This window comes from Triturus cristatus, chromosome 1_2 (genome assembly GCF_964204655.1).
Source record: "Triturus cristatus chromosome 1_2, aTriCri1.1, whole genome shotgun sequence".
Classification (NCBI taxonomy): Eukaryota; Metazoa; Chordata; class Amphibia; order Caudata; family Salamandridae; genus Triturus; species Triturus cristatus.
In genome coordinates, this window is record NC_140580.1 from 1,084,164,012 (window position 1) to 1,084,178,404 (window position 14,393).

Sequence of the window (14,393 nt, forward strand, 5' to 3'; positions counted from 1 at the left end):
ATTGGAGGGAAGGTCTGAAGTGTACCAGAACTATTCTAGACTGTAAATATATATTATTCTGATACTAGGCAAGATAGCTGTGCGTGGCTAGCGTCCAATTCGTTGAGGCCATTGTGTATAGAGTCCAAACGATACATCCATTTGCATTCTCTAACATTTAGGATGGTTTCCATATTGCCCCCCCTGGGTCCAAGGTTAGCCCTCTCCAAAACTAACCATTTGAGATCGTCTGGTCCATGTTGCGCATCTCTAAAGTACTCCACCAGGGGCGCACCTTGCACTCCGCATCGTATTATGCTGCAATGCTGCAGTATTCGGGCTTTCACATTCTGCTGCGTTTGGCCCACATATATTTTGTCACACGGGCAGATGATTTCATAGATGACATCGGAGGTATTACAGTTTGTAAAGGACTTAAGATCAATCTTGTGTTGTTTATGGACAAACTGTTTTGTTTGAATCGTGATTTTGCAAGCCTTACAGTGTCCACACTTGAAATGGCCTATGGTGGGGGTAAACTTCATGGAGATTCAAGGGACGGTTCCTCAGGTGAAACCAGGAATGAGTGTACCACATGATCCTTCACACTTTTGGCTTTCTTGAAGGAATGAATTGGTAGGTCTGGTAGTTCCACATCATCTGATGTTAGGCCTCAATGTTGGTTGACCACCTTCTTGATTGCGTTACTATGAGTTGAAAAAGTGGTGACGCAGATCATCCTCTGTGTGGGATCGCATTCCCTTTCTCTTGGTGTCAGCAATGTTTCTCTAGGACTGAACCAAGCCTCTTGCGTGCTCTCTTCACCAGTCTCTTCGGGTAACCTCTTTGTAGAAGTCGATTAGACAGCTCCTCTGATTCTGACATGTAGTCTTCCTTCCTTGAACAGTTCATGCGGATCTGCAGGAATTGCCTGAAGTGCAAATTGTCTCTTAGGTCTCTTGGTTGATGGCTAATATAGAGGAGGAGTGAATTCCGTTCCGCTGGCTTCCGATATAGTGTGGTATAGAGTATAAGACAAAAGTGGCTCAGCACACAACTTAAATACGGATATAATGGACAAAATTATTCGTCACAATCAATAAACAAACAGATGTGTAGTGTATCCCCAAAGATTCACGATAAACTTCGAAGTCTTGAAGATGAATTTTTCTTTATTTGATAGTTCAGATTTTTCATTTAAAAATACAGCATACAGTTCATAGCCAGTTCATAGCCTACGCGTTTCGTCCCTACGGGACTTCTTCAAGGCTCGCGAACAATAATTTTAAAAAAATCCACACGAGTTAAAGTTTTCCCATTTTCTCTTTTCCGTAATTATGTAGTCAGATGTCTAAAATGTGTGATATGGTCAAAACCACAGGGTCCGTGCTCCGTGTATGCAAAAAGGTCGAGGTCTTTGCTCATTTACCACACTGTATTATTTTGATTGGTGCAGTTTTTCGAGTGCCCTGATCTTCTTATCTCTGTTCTATGTGGTATAGAGTATGTTGTTCTCATTTCTAATAGAAATATCGAGGAAATCTATTTCTCTGGGATCAAAATGTATGGTGAATTGTATGTCCTCACCTCTCTGATTGAGCCAAGTATGGAAGAGACCCAACTCCATTGGATCACTAGTCCAGATTATGAGGATATCATCTATGTACCTCTTCCACAAGGTTCCCTCGGTGTTAAAGGGACTGTTGTTGCTGAAGACATAAGAGTTTTCAAAATGATCCATGAAAATAATCGCCAAGTCTGGGGCAAAGGCCGTCCCCATCACCACGCCTTTGATTTGAAGGTAATAATGACCCATGATCTGGACTGGTGATCCAGTGGAGTTGGGTCTCTTCCATACTGTGTGCATCAACTCCGTGTTTATGCAGTTAGTTGTCTTATTCCAGGACTTTTTCGGTGGGGGAGTTGCACAACAGACCATGGCATAGTGTTTCATCTTCCCACATGTGGAGCATTTCTTTCTGTTTGCTGGGCTGTCTCCCACATGTGGGGTGTCACCACAGCACCATCTGCATGCTTCGTTGGTATGTGACATCTTGCGGTGGTCTCGTTTACTGCGAGGCCGTGAGGCGCCCCCCACCTGGTTGACTGGTTCGGTCTTGATAGACCGCAGGAATGTGGCTTCCATGTGGGCCGCCTGTGACTTTGACGACTCCTTCGACTGGCCCAAAGCGAAGATATCCACCATCGTCATGCAGAGCACTTGAAGTATGTGCTCTCGTAGCTTGAGGGAGGAGCAGCTCCAAATAAACTGAGCCCAGATTTCATCCTGTTCATCCAGAACCGCACAAGTGCTCGCGAGCTTCTGGAGCCTGGCATGGAAGTCGGTCAAGGATCAATCTGGTGTTTGGCGGGCTTGGCGAAGCAGGAACCGCTCATAATCCAGGTTGGGGAGGGGTGAAAAATGGGGGGTCTAACATAGGTATAAGACGGGACAGCATTGCCTACCATTTTGGATAGTTTATGTATGGTGACACCACCCAGACGAAGAGCATGGGCTGCCGCCTATCCGCTTCCAGTCCTACAGTGGCAAAGTACATTTCAAGACTATCTATACAGGTTGCCCACCTTGCGTCCTGAGTGGAGGGGGCTCCAGAGACAACAAAAGATTCAATGGTGGGTACTGACGCTATGTGTGTAGCTCCTCATGCACGTGGACAAGAGTCTGTTGGGACGGAATGCTGTGATGGTGTTTGTATCTGAGGTAAGGCAACAGGAGTGGGCCTTGTTTCTTTTTCAGCTCCTCTGTCTTCCTTTCAGCTATGTCGCGCATGTCTGTGGTCACCCCAGAGGATGAGGGTGGAGATGTGGAGGATGACTGCTGCTGCAGAATGAGGGAAGCTGAGATGGAGAGGACAGGGACTGTGCTGATCCTGGTGAAAAAGCAGCCATGAGCCACATGGGGTCCCCTAGGTGGGCAGTGGAAGGATAAGGGCCTGATACAGTGGCAGCACACTGCCCAGCAGTAGGCCTCACATCTCAAGACGCCGATGCCCCGCTGTAGGCCTCACCTCTCGAGGCGCCAGCAGTAGGTGGCTGACAGAGGGGGTACCCTCACTGAGTTTGTGGATGTCCGGTGGGGTGCACAACATGCAGCCTTGGGCGGACGTTCCAAAAATTGTGCTCGCAGAGCACTGATAGCAGGCGGTGTGGGTGGCCGGCTGGACAGCTGAGGAGGCAGTTATCCACGTCGACTATCGGGGACTAGTAGCAGTGGGCAGGCGGTACTGTGCCTGGCATGCATCAGGCACCTTCCCCCTGCCCCCCGAAAAGGAGGGAGAGCAGGCTGAGGGACCCAGCGCAGCAGGCTATTGGTGTGAGGGCAGAGGAAAACCATCCTCGTCGCCATTTGTTGTGTTCTGAGGAGGCTGTGTCTAAAGGCTGGGCCAAGAGGCTGTGCACGGGTTAGAGGCCGTGCTAACATAAACAGCCTGCACGCTTGTTGCGGTCTGGTGCTGAACTGCCAATATGCGGTTCTGCCCATATGTTTATACATCGAGTCACGTGACCCTCAGTACAAACCATTCTATGCCTGAGGCCGGGGGTGCCGATTTGGACAGCCCCCAGCCTGCAATACTACAATGAGACTGGTATCTTAATGTCCTGATCGATACAACATTTATGAAAATCAAACTAAATCTGGCATTTTTTTTCCTTTGCTTTAAAATATTAGAAGAAAGGACTGTAAAATGTAATGCCCATGTAATGGTCGCTTTCCATCAGATTTTGTTACAAAGCCTACATTCATGAGGGGCAATTGTAAAAGCCACATTGATTTTATCCTTTTGGATGTACGGGCATGGCATGAAATAAAAGACATGGCAGTAACTGATCACCACGATAGTGATCATTTTCCTATTGCACTAGTCTGAGACAAGTCACAGATAAGCAATCGGGAGAGTTGAATCTCACCCGCACTACATATCTGTGGTGATAAGTAATGATAAACACAAGGTGAAATGGTAGTCTCTCTCCAGATCAAAAGAGGTTATATCTGAAGTCTATACGTTTGTATTAGATGAATTGTAAATCATTGAGTGTCAAGCCCTCTTCCCTAGCCAGATTATGATAATACATGAAAATCTCTTTCTAAATATTGGCAACTTGTTTGTAAAGGACTGCAAAAGTGGAAGGGGACCTTGGAGACCAAGAGTGAATGAGTGGTTCAATGAATCATGCAAAACTGCTAAGAAGGCCTTGGTAAACACCCTAAATAGTGAGAAAAGAACACTGATTACTGAATCTAGAAGAGAGTACACTAGGGCTATTAAAATCAGCAAGGACCAGTAGAAGGCTGGGATGGCTTATTAAAAGCAGTTAGGCTTAGAGACAATAAGCGTTTTTGGTATATGGTTACACATAATGGCCGTAGAGACCTAACTTGTCCAGGTTGCCAGATTGCCCCAGAAGTCTGGGTGAACCATTTCTTGACACTTTATAAAGAGGCAAATTTAGGTGATTGGCCATCAGAGACTCTGACAGCTTGCATTATAGATTCTGCTGGAGAGGAGGTGAACTCATTTACTCTAAAAGAAACATCTGGGGCAATCCAGGCCCAAAAATCTGGCAAAGACCCTGGCTTGGACAGAATCCCTGCAGATGTATTTCATAGTGAACTTCAGATTTAGGGTCCTTATATAAACAGCTTATCTAATGCATTGATTTCTGAAGCCCTGATCCCGATTTCCTGGCAAGGAGCGGAAATAATTCCCATTCATGAAAAGGGTGACAAATCTACACCGGGAAATTACAGATCCAAAAGTCTGATTGATAACATTCAAAAAGTCTATAGTATGCAAATTGTATCCAGACTATGGGACTGGATTTCCCAAGCTAAAGTGTTATCCCACTAGCAGGCGTGATTCAGATCCAACACTAGTACAACTGACCAGATTGTGAGGTTCCTGTCTATCAAGTGGAAAATAGTAGCCATTGATGGGGGTTGTTATATGTCGCTTTTGTGGACCTTTGAGCTGCGTTCGATCTTGTCCTGAGTGTAAAACTTTGGGAGGTTTCGCATAAGATTGGGGTCCCGTTGGGACTATTGTCCCTAATACAGGTTTTATATATGGAACATTTTGCTAGGGTTAGGTGGGGCCCTGCAGGGGAACTGACAGAACATATTCTAGAGGGATTAGACAAGGGTGCGTTTTGGCCCCAACACTTTTTCTTTTGTATATAAATGGCTGCATACCTTATCTTTTAATTTGTGAAAATGACTCCCCAAAGGTGGAGCATTATAAAATACTGCGTCTTCTTTTTGTTGATGACACTCTGTTATTATCGAAGACTCCCCGTGGTCTATCTATCATCTTGGACAAATTCAATACTGTCTGTTCAGAGCATGGGCTGGTAATTAACTGTAGCAAAACAAAGAACATGATCTTTGGTGCCCGGAGCAAAACAACCAAGCGGAAGGCGTTGGATAGGGTAAATGTCTGACTATTTGGGTGCAAGATTGGAACATTCCCATAGATGTGTAGCCCAGGTAGAGAAAAGTGTTATAAAACAAAGAGCATGTGGTCTATAATAAGATTTGCCAATAGGTCGTCCGCTTTTGCCATCTCCCCCCTTAGAGATATACAAGATTCAATCCTGTGGGGGAACCATGTATGGGGCAGACTTGTGGGGGCACTGTAACATTAGTACCCTTTAAAAATCTGTAAAATGCCTTTATAAAGACCCTCTTGAGACTCCATACCAGTGAGCCAATGCTTCCAATTAGACTCAACGTAAACTTAAGATTAATTTCTGACATTGCTGCGCTGAGACCTATCCAATATTGGATAAGGCTCAGTGCCAACAAGGATTTAGGACCCTATAGGGATTTTGCCAGAGTCATATTATTATTATTTTTTTTTTTTTTTGAAAACCTTTATTGACAGTTCAATAAGAACAAGTATGGGCCTACAACCCCCCGGGGCCGGCCGCTAAGCAATCAGAGCAATAACGACAAGTATAAACACAGGCAGCACTTCAGGGAGCAAAATCGTACTGCTAATACTGTGAACAGCGTAAGTAGGGCACCAGGAGAAATAGGTTTTCATTTTATGATGAAACAAGGCAGAAGGATCAGGTGACAAGCAATTTTGAAACAACGATCACGGATATGCAGAGTAATGAACGTTAGCGATTTACAGCAATCTATTCGGTCAATGGCGCAAACACAAGAACATCAGGATGGAGAAAAACATAGTCTACAGCTGCGCCCACAGTCCCCCGCCAGAACTCCCCCAGAACACCCCGGAAGTTGTGAACACATGGAACGGCAACGAGGCATAGCCAAGGGAGGTGTATCACGCTGATCCCAGAAAAAGAAAGACAAAAAGAATCAGAGAAGAAAAAGGAGGCCATGGAAAAAGACGAAGGAATACAGAGTCCCCTCCCCCAACCCCCCACCCTGCACCTCTGCAGATGAGTACGGCCCCCCCCCCCAGCAGTGTGCCTGTCGCCCTGGAACCAGACCCGAAATGTAGGAGAATAGGGAAAAAGAAGTAGGAAAGGACCCCCACCAGACGGGGGGGTAGAGAGAGTATTTATAAACTGGAGGAGGGCCTTCATAACAGACCCCCGGCTTCTCCCTCCCGCACGGTAAGGATCCCCTAAAGTGAACAAGGAACAGCACAAAAACAATCTTCTCAAACCACGATGGGGAGCATTATGCGTCTATTGTGCCAGTAGCCATGTCAGGAGAGCACACCACCCCAAGCCCGCCCGTCCACTAGGCGACCACCCCCGAGGGGCCAGCCTCATCCCTGACCACTCAGTGGAATTCTGCCCATGCCAACCCCTCGACCCAGCACCATACCCAATGTTCCTAGGCAGAAGAATGTCCAACAACGACAGAGAAGCGACGCACACAGGTGGGGTGGAAGTCTCTGAGCATCAACACAGTCCGCCGCGTGAGGAAACAGGCTTCCAAGTGCTGCCCTAGGATCTGCACTGCACGCAAGGTTCAGGAAGGCAGAAGCAGCCAAAAGAGACATTAGTTGCTGGAGTTGTCTCTGGGTCGCAGGAGGGCATGCACGGGATGAGGCCACCACATCCCACTCAGGTCCAACGCCTCCGGGACAGATCAGGCCCTCAGAAGGTCGAACACACTGTAGCATACTGGCCGGGGCGTCCAGTCGTGTACTAACCTCAGGGGGGGCCGCCACAGCGTCCTCCTGCGCGCAGTGGGGGTAGACTCTGTGTTCGTGCGGACAGGCGGGCCGCCACTGCCCCAACTCTGACGCCACACCATCGAGCTTACTCCCCAAGATCACGAAACCATGAACCAAGGAGGAGTGAAGAGTACCAAGAGCCTCGAGGAGGTCGCCGTACCCCAGCTCAGCTCTCTGTGATCTCGCCGCCACACTCCCAAAAATCGTACGCTCACAGGCCCGCTGCGGCCCAGCGGACAGGATGGTAGGCTTCATCGACCCAAGATGGCCGCCAAGTATGCCCGACCCTCACCGGGGTCGGGACCCCCGGACAAGCGTCGCGATGTCCACGTCGCGGGTAACCGGATTCCGGGGGCAGGCAAAAAACTATCCGTGGTCACGGGCAACAGTCGTCCCCACCACGGACCAGCTCCCGTAGAAATCCGGGGGCGGCCCGCAATGATCGGGGCAGGATACGGACGGCGGCCGGGCAGCTCACCAGCAAGGCAGGGGCAGTCACCGGAGGATCTAAGATTTGCACCCCCGGTCATGCACTCGGTCAGCTACACTGGGCAGTAGAAGTGACCACGCCGAAATGTAGGCCGAGTTTGGCACCGCTCCGGTGGGCCGACTCCACCCAGTCACCACCGGCCGCTGTTGTCGCACTGCCACCCGGCCACGACGTCCACTCGATGTCCCGGCTCCAGGGCCGCACAGGCCGCAAAGTTCAGATACAGTTTTCTCCGGCGATAGCACGGCTAGAAACCTCGGAGTCACACAGTCGGGAGCCCCTCTCCTTCAGAAACACGACCACGTAGCACAAGTTGAGGATCTCAGGCAGGATATCCGTGCGGGATGCGGAGGCTCACGGAGCCGGGGGTCTACGCTGCCGTCCCGGTCGCCATCTTGGCTCCTCCCCCGCCAGAGTCATATTAGATGATCATCCTGTTAGGAAGATCCCCAGGCTTGTACATATAAACCTTTGCTATTTAAGTTTGGCCTGGAAGGTGTTTGGCTGCAGCCTCCCTCATTACCCCAAGGCGCTCTGGACAAGCAGAAAACATCCTTTTGGAACTTTGTCCAAGGAGCCAAACTTTCCGCTGCATCCACTGGTACCCTGGTAGACTCCTTCTCATTGTTTAAGTGTGTGCCCGAGTATGAGCAATACTTGAATATGGTTATTAACCTTGCTGCACGTGCACTTTGTGAAACATTTAGATATCTGTCGGCAATACTGGTATATTAGGTCAAAAGCATTTCCAAAACAGTAAGATTACCCTTTGCACACTTATCACCCTGTGCAGCTCAATGTATCCATGATAGGCTCTGAATCTCTTTTCTCCATTGATGTCTCACTTAAATTTCTTCATAGGATTTTTACTCTCTTTGTAGATTTAGGATGCTCCTTTTTTTTACTAACGTTTATCATAACTTTATGCAATGTAAAACGATGTGATTTTTATTGTTAGACTGCTATTTCCAAAACGAGACTGTATTTCCTAGTATAATTCTTTCAAAATTAATTTGCATGTTTTATTGTATTTATTTTTTAAATGTCCTCTTCACTATAACTTTTATGGTTCTATGGAAATGAAATAAAGGAATCATGATGGCGATGATGACTATAAAATGTGTTCTACACCGGTCCTAACGATCCCTGGCTCATAGTTAAAATAAACAAAGACAGACCATTATAAAAATTATTACAGACGATTTTGTGTAAAGTTACATTGAAGTAAGATGTCTGTGTCTTTTCAATCATAAAACGTGATAAAATGGGCTGAATTTTTCTCTGGGATAGATGGCAATCTTACTTCATACCTTTGTCTGATCGTCTGCAAATAGCTATTATCTCCCTGAAACACTGTTCCCAAAACTATTTTTTTTTTAAATGGGAAGTACTAGCGATGCGTGAACCGTAACTTGTGCGACGTTTAATTTTATGTATGTTTACGCTATTACCTGCTTAATTGGCTCAGTGGAAATCGACAGGGAAGTTAAAACTCTGGTAACTTCGGGTTAAAAGTCCAACTCTTGAAATTGCAGACAGCATTACCGGGCGCCAAAAGTAGGTCAGTGCAGGGGTGGAGTCGCCGGAGCTGTCGTTATTTTGTGATACGTTCTAAAATTGCTAATTACTAGAAAGTAGCAGTGCTGTGGAAGAAAGTGTGCCCCTGCCTGCCGCTGCGCCTGAGCTCGGCGTCTGGGCGGCCCCGGCTGTATCGGATGTCCCCCGGGAGGCCGGCCCCCGGGCGCCCGGAGGAGGCCCGTGGGATGGGCAGGGCCCAGCGTCTCTGCTCCCGGCTGCGGCACGGTGGGTAGGTCAGAGAAAGTCCATGTGAGTTGGAATCACTTCCTGCTGCTGCTGCCGCGGAGAGGCGGGGAGGCAGCCGGGCTGAGCCGGCAGCGCTAGGCCCGGAGGAACAGAGCGAGCCTCGGCTCCCAGTGCGGAAACTGGCCGCACTCGGCGCACCTTCATGGCGGAGGCCGGCAGGTAAGCGACCTCGCGGCTTCCGGGCCTGTCCCGGGAGAGGGGGGACTGCGTGTGTCTGCGGGGACGAGGCGGGGAGAGCAGGGTGCCGACCAGAGTATCTAGCCCCAGGCGGGTATGGAAAGTAAGGGTACTCCTGGGAGTGGGTGCCAGTTTGTGGGGGGGGGGGGGGGGGCAGGATATCATCTGGGGGTATGTTGTACTAGACAGAGAGGCGAGCCGGGTTACCCCCGAGGGCCCGTGCCAGGCTGGGACCTGTATGCCCACAAAGAGTTGGAGTTTGTGCTGCCCTGTGCTGCGCATAGAGTGGGCAGGAGCAGCCGCGGCGGGTAAGGAGTTACAACTGACGAAAGGTGAGGCAGGATTCAGGAATGCCCGCACAAGTATCTGCCAGGCTTGCTGGGGTGCTAGTATTTCCCCAAGTGTGTGTGTGTGCGCGCCATGTAGAGTGAGCGGGCTGGATACCCTCAAGTGTCTGTGGCAGTCTGGGAGGAAGGCTGAATGCCCACAAGGGGCTGTGCCGGGCAGGGACCACCGTACCCGCAAGGTTTAAGGGTACGTGCCAGGCAGGGAGGGCGGTTGGGATACCCGGGCAAAATGGGTGAGTTGTAACTGTGGCACGCAGGCGGGGGCTCAGAGTGCCCAAAGAGTACTCATAGGACCGTGTGCCATGCAGGGATGACGATCCTCGACTGGAGACGCATAAGAGCCTCTATTAGACCGGTAGGGGATGCCCACAGGTTCGGCGAGAGGTTAGGGACGACACACCCACAAAGTTATGCTCCAGACTGAGTGCGTGGTTGTACAGTGGGCCAGGAAGGGGTGGGGGGCTAGTTACCGCAAAGGCTTGTGTCACGTTCTAGTGCCAGGGGCAGGACCGGCCGATGCCCTCCACGCCCTGTACTATGTGCACTGGAAGTGACAACACAGTGTGTTCTAAGCTGGAACTGGTGCTGACTGCCATGGAAGGGCAGGGTACCCCTTAAGTCTGTGCCATGTGATGAGTAGCAAATCCATAGACGTTTGTGCTTGGCCAGGATAGTGGGTGGAAATTACCCCTAAGGGTCTTCGCCGCACTGACGGGGCGACGGAGACGAGTTACCCACAGGAAACTGTATTTGAATACCCCCAAAAGTGGTACCAGGCTGGAGATACAAGAGGCGGGAATGTAGTAGGAAATTATTAACATGCAGTGGTTTGTGCCTGGCTGAGAGTTGTTTGTGGGTGGGGGGGGGGTCCAGTGGGGATCGGGGATTTACATGCCCTTTGGACGTGGCGGCCTAAAAAGTTGCTCACAAGGAACTCTGTCGCTTGGGCTAAGACTAGGATACCCATGCGGGTTTCTGCCACTCTCGGGAAGTCATGGTGCTCGCAGATGTCTCTGTGCCAAGGGGGTGTGCGAGGGGTTGGTGCGGCAAAGCCTGCGATCGTTGAGGGGCGGAATTCAGATGCACCGTGCCAGGCTGAGAGGTCGGATGGGAGGCCTACGAGAAAGAGTGCCAGGCGTGTTAGTGTTAAGATGGCAATGTAGTTCTAAGCCCCATGTTGAGATGAGACCGGGCTGTAGGTGATGCATGTCGGTGGTATGCAGGATTTAGTGATATATATACATACACTACACACACATACGCGCCTCGGGGAGAGGGACTTGCGCCATGTGGGGAGAGGGACTTGCCATACCCACACATCCCTGTCTGTGAGCCCCCATGCGTTTTCCCGACACCCGCCTGTGTCTGCCCGCCCAGCAGAGAATGAGACTTGTGCTCGGACCACCCTGTCCTGAGCTGGACGAGCCCTTCCCACCCGCCTGTGTGCCAGGATACGTGCGAACATTCTGCCTTGCCCAGCCTGGGGTCGGGTGCTCCTGTGCCCTTTGGCATGCGAGGACTGCAGATCCGCGCACTGGTCCTGTCGCTCCCGCCTGTCTCACTCGGACTATGAAGGGGAGACCCAGAGAGACCCGTTCTCGCCTCTGGCTGTCTGTTAGGCTGCTACAGTGGCACCAGACCTGTATACTGGTGGGGCCCGGTTCAGCACCACCTTCCGTCATTGCGTCTGGCTGTCCCCAGGAGCCCCCAGCCTGTCAATTTCCTCGCGTGTGTGTATGTCGCAGTCTTGGGGGAGGGCTTCTGGGTGGGTGCTCAGCATTTCTCAGTACCCGACAGGGCTCAGAGGGAGACCAGGGGTCTGGCTGGCCCACGATGCCCTGTTGCCCATGTGCTGGGCAGGGCATGTACCGGCTGTCCGTGACCAGCAGGCTGCCGTGAAGCATCGGACTTGGAAGGGGGGAAATGCGTAGCATGCCGCCCTCTTACAACCTCTTCCCTGTCCGGTCTGGGGCGGGGGTACAACGACTCCCCTCATACAAGCTCTCGGCTAGGTAAGGGAAGAGCCCTCGCCCGTCTTTCACCTTCGCTCTGCATCGTCACTGTCTGCCCAAGGTGGGCATAAAACACCTCATTGCTTCACCCAGGTAGAGAGGAGAGGGGCTGGGTGCACGTAGCGCTCACCTGTCTCTTCCATTGATGTGTTGCCTGTGTGTCTACACCATGCCTTCCCTTCCAGGGGCGGAAGAGGCGGCAGCCCTTGCCTGTCTGTGACATCCACACCTACACTCACGCCTGGCTGACCCTGGTGGCAGAAAATTCGCACTTTCCTTCAGCCCATATCGGTGCGTTTCTTTCATGCCACTTAGCGTCTCTCTGCCGCACGCGAGACTCGGCGCTAGTTTGTGGGGGGTGGGGGGGGGGGGGGGATGTGGAGGGTTCCGTCTCCTTCCTCCCCTCTAAAGCTGTGGAGGGTTCATTGCCCGCCCTCATGGGTCCATGCTGGGTTCATACCTCTTCTTCAGTTCTCAGACTGTGGGTAGTTTAGACCCTTGCTACTGTCTCAGGCTGTGGAGGGTTAATACATGCTTCCCATTACAAGTTGTGGAGGGTTCCTGCCTTTTCCTCCTAAGAAGGAGGGTTAGTAGTTGCTCTTTGGCCTTCCCATCCTAGGCTGTGCAGCGATGACCAATCCGACTGTCCTAAGAGGTTGGGGATTCATACCCCTTATTCCTACAGCAGTCTTGAGTTTTGATGCTCTCTCCATCAGCAACATTCTAGAGCGAATTTGCCCCAATTTCTCTTTCTGGATTAGGAAAGATTGCACCCCTTTCTCTTAGTCCCAAGTTGGGGAGGGTTGGGACTCCTTCTCCTGCCCTAATCTAGTAAGATCGTTCTCTCCCAGGACTGGTCCTATTTCTCGCTATCCCAGTATGGTCATCTTGGTGTCTCGAAGGCTTCGGATGTTTGGAACTCTCTCTCCGGTCCACACCAGTATGGTTGATGTTATTTCTCAATATTCCTGGTTAGTGAGTACTTGTACCTTTTCATATTGTCCTAAGTTGGCATTGATTGAACCCCCCCAACCCCCCTTGTGTTTAGCTACAGACCAGGTAGGATTAATGTCCTTTCCTACTGTCCTAAGCTTGTGATGAGTCCTGACCTCTACCTTGGTCGCCGGCTGGGTGGGGGCGGATTGATGACCTTCTTTTCTGTCCCGGGTTCAGCAGGATGAATCCTATGTCCCTCTGTCCCTGTCTGTGTGGTACTTCACATCAATGTCCTTTGCTGCAGAGGATACTCCCTTTTTAGGTCTAGCCTGACCCAGCGCATGCGCTGGTCTGGCGAGACTTATTGAGAGGGCTCCAAAAAGTGCTACCGGGCCAGCCTAGAGCTACACTGCATGTGCGCGGGCGCCGCGCTTGACCGTGATTACTTTCACTTTCGCGGCCGCACGGCTGCTTTGATGTTTGAACGCGATCACTTGCACGGCCGTTTGGCATAGCCAATAGGTCTCGCTTTTGGGACCTTATAAGTATTTAGATATGCAACTGTTGCATGGCTAAACACTTATAAGGTCCCAAAGGCGAGACCTATTGGCTATGCCAGTGCTTGTTATCCTCCTCCAGCTAGGAAGCGGTAATGCCTCTTCCTCCGTCCCAGGCTGTTTTACCTATACACCTTCATATGGAAGGGAGAGTTGAACCTTTTCTTTTGTGTTCCTGGTTTTGCAGGAATCGGGTGGGGGGATATACTTGCTGCTGTTGCTACTCTGCTCTAGTTGTGTTGTGTGTGTTGCTCCTCTCCTTTTACAAGCTATGACATTACGTCTTGCAATCAGTTAGGTACCAAAACTCCGTCCAAATGCTTAGCATGTTGTGAGCGTTTTCACCCTAAGCTCAGATCGCACAGCCTCAATAGTGAAGTGAATGTACAATTTCTTATTATTCATTAAGGTTCTTTCAAAATAAAACCGATTTCTTTCATATATATCTGATGTAACCCAATGCATTTCAAGACTTCTCTCCCATCCCCAAGGGTTGGCTATAGAGCTCTGAGAAAATAAATAATTCAATTTCCCCTTTATTTTCTGAACTATAACTCCACGTTTAAATACTCCTTTTCATCCTCAATAATCGAATACATACAAGTTCTTATATTTGAAATCCTTGTTTATGATGACCCTTATTCTATTAAATATTCTTTATCCCACTGTTGGTTATCATGTACCACAGGTCAGTCTGTGGTCTGCCTTCCCTGTCGTTGGGTGTCCACTATACTCAGTCACAGGCTGATGGGTTCTGTTCATCCAGCCACATCTTCATAATCGGTACTTATCTAGGCTTCCAGTTCACGTTTCTCTGATCCCTCTCCAGGTGTTGGTTCTCAGTGGTTTTCAAGTGGCATGTGTCTAGTAAGTCATCATATAAAAGCCTC

At 50.0% G+C, this 14,393-nt stretch overlaps 1 protein-coding gene across 2 annotated transcripts in view; it reads left to right on the forward strand.

Annotated features, from left to right (window-relative positions):
- Positions 1–9,178: 9,178 nt before the first annotated feature.
- Positions 9,179–14,393, forward strand: part of NACC2 (NACC family member 2) — a 436,512-nt gene continuing 431,297 nt past the window's right edge. For both annotated transcript variants that reach the window (XM_085613434.1, XM_085613441.1), the window contains exon 1: positions 9,179–9,633. The gene's annotated coding sequence lies outside the window, so the exon portion shown is untranslated. The remainder of the gene's footprint in view (positions 9,634–14,393) is intronic.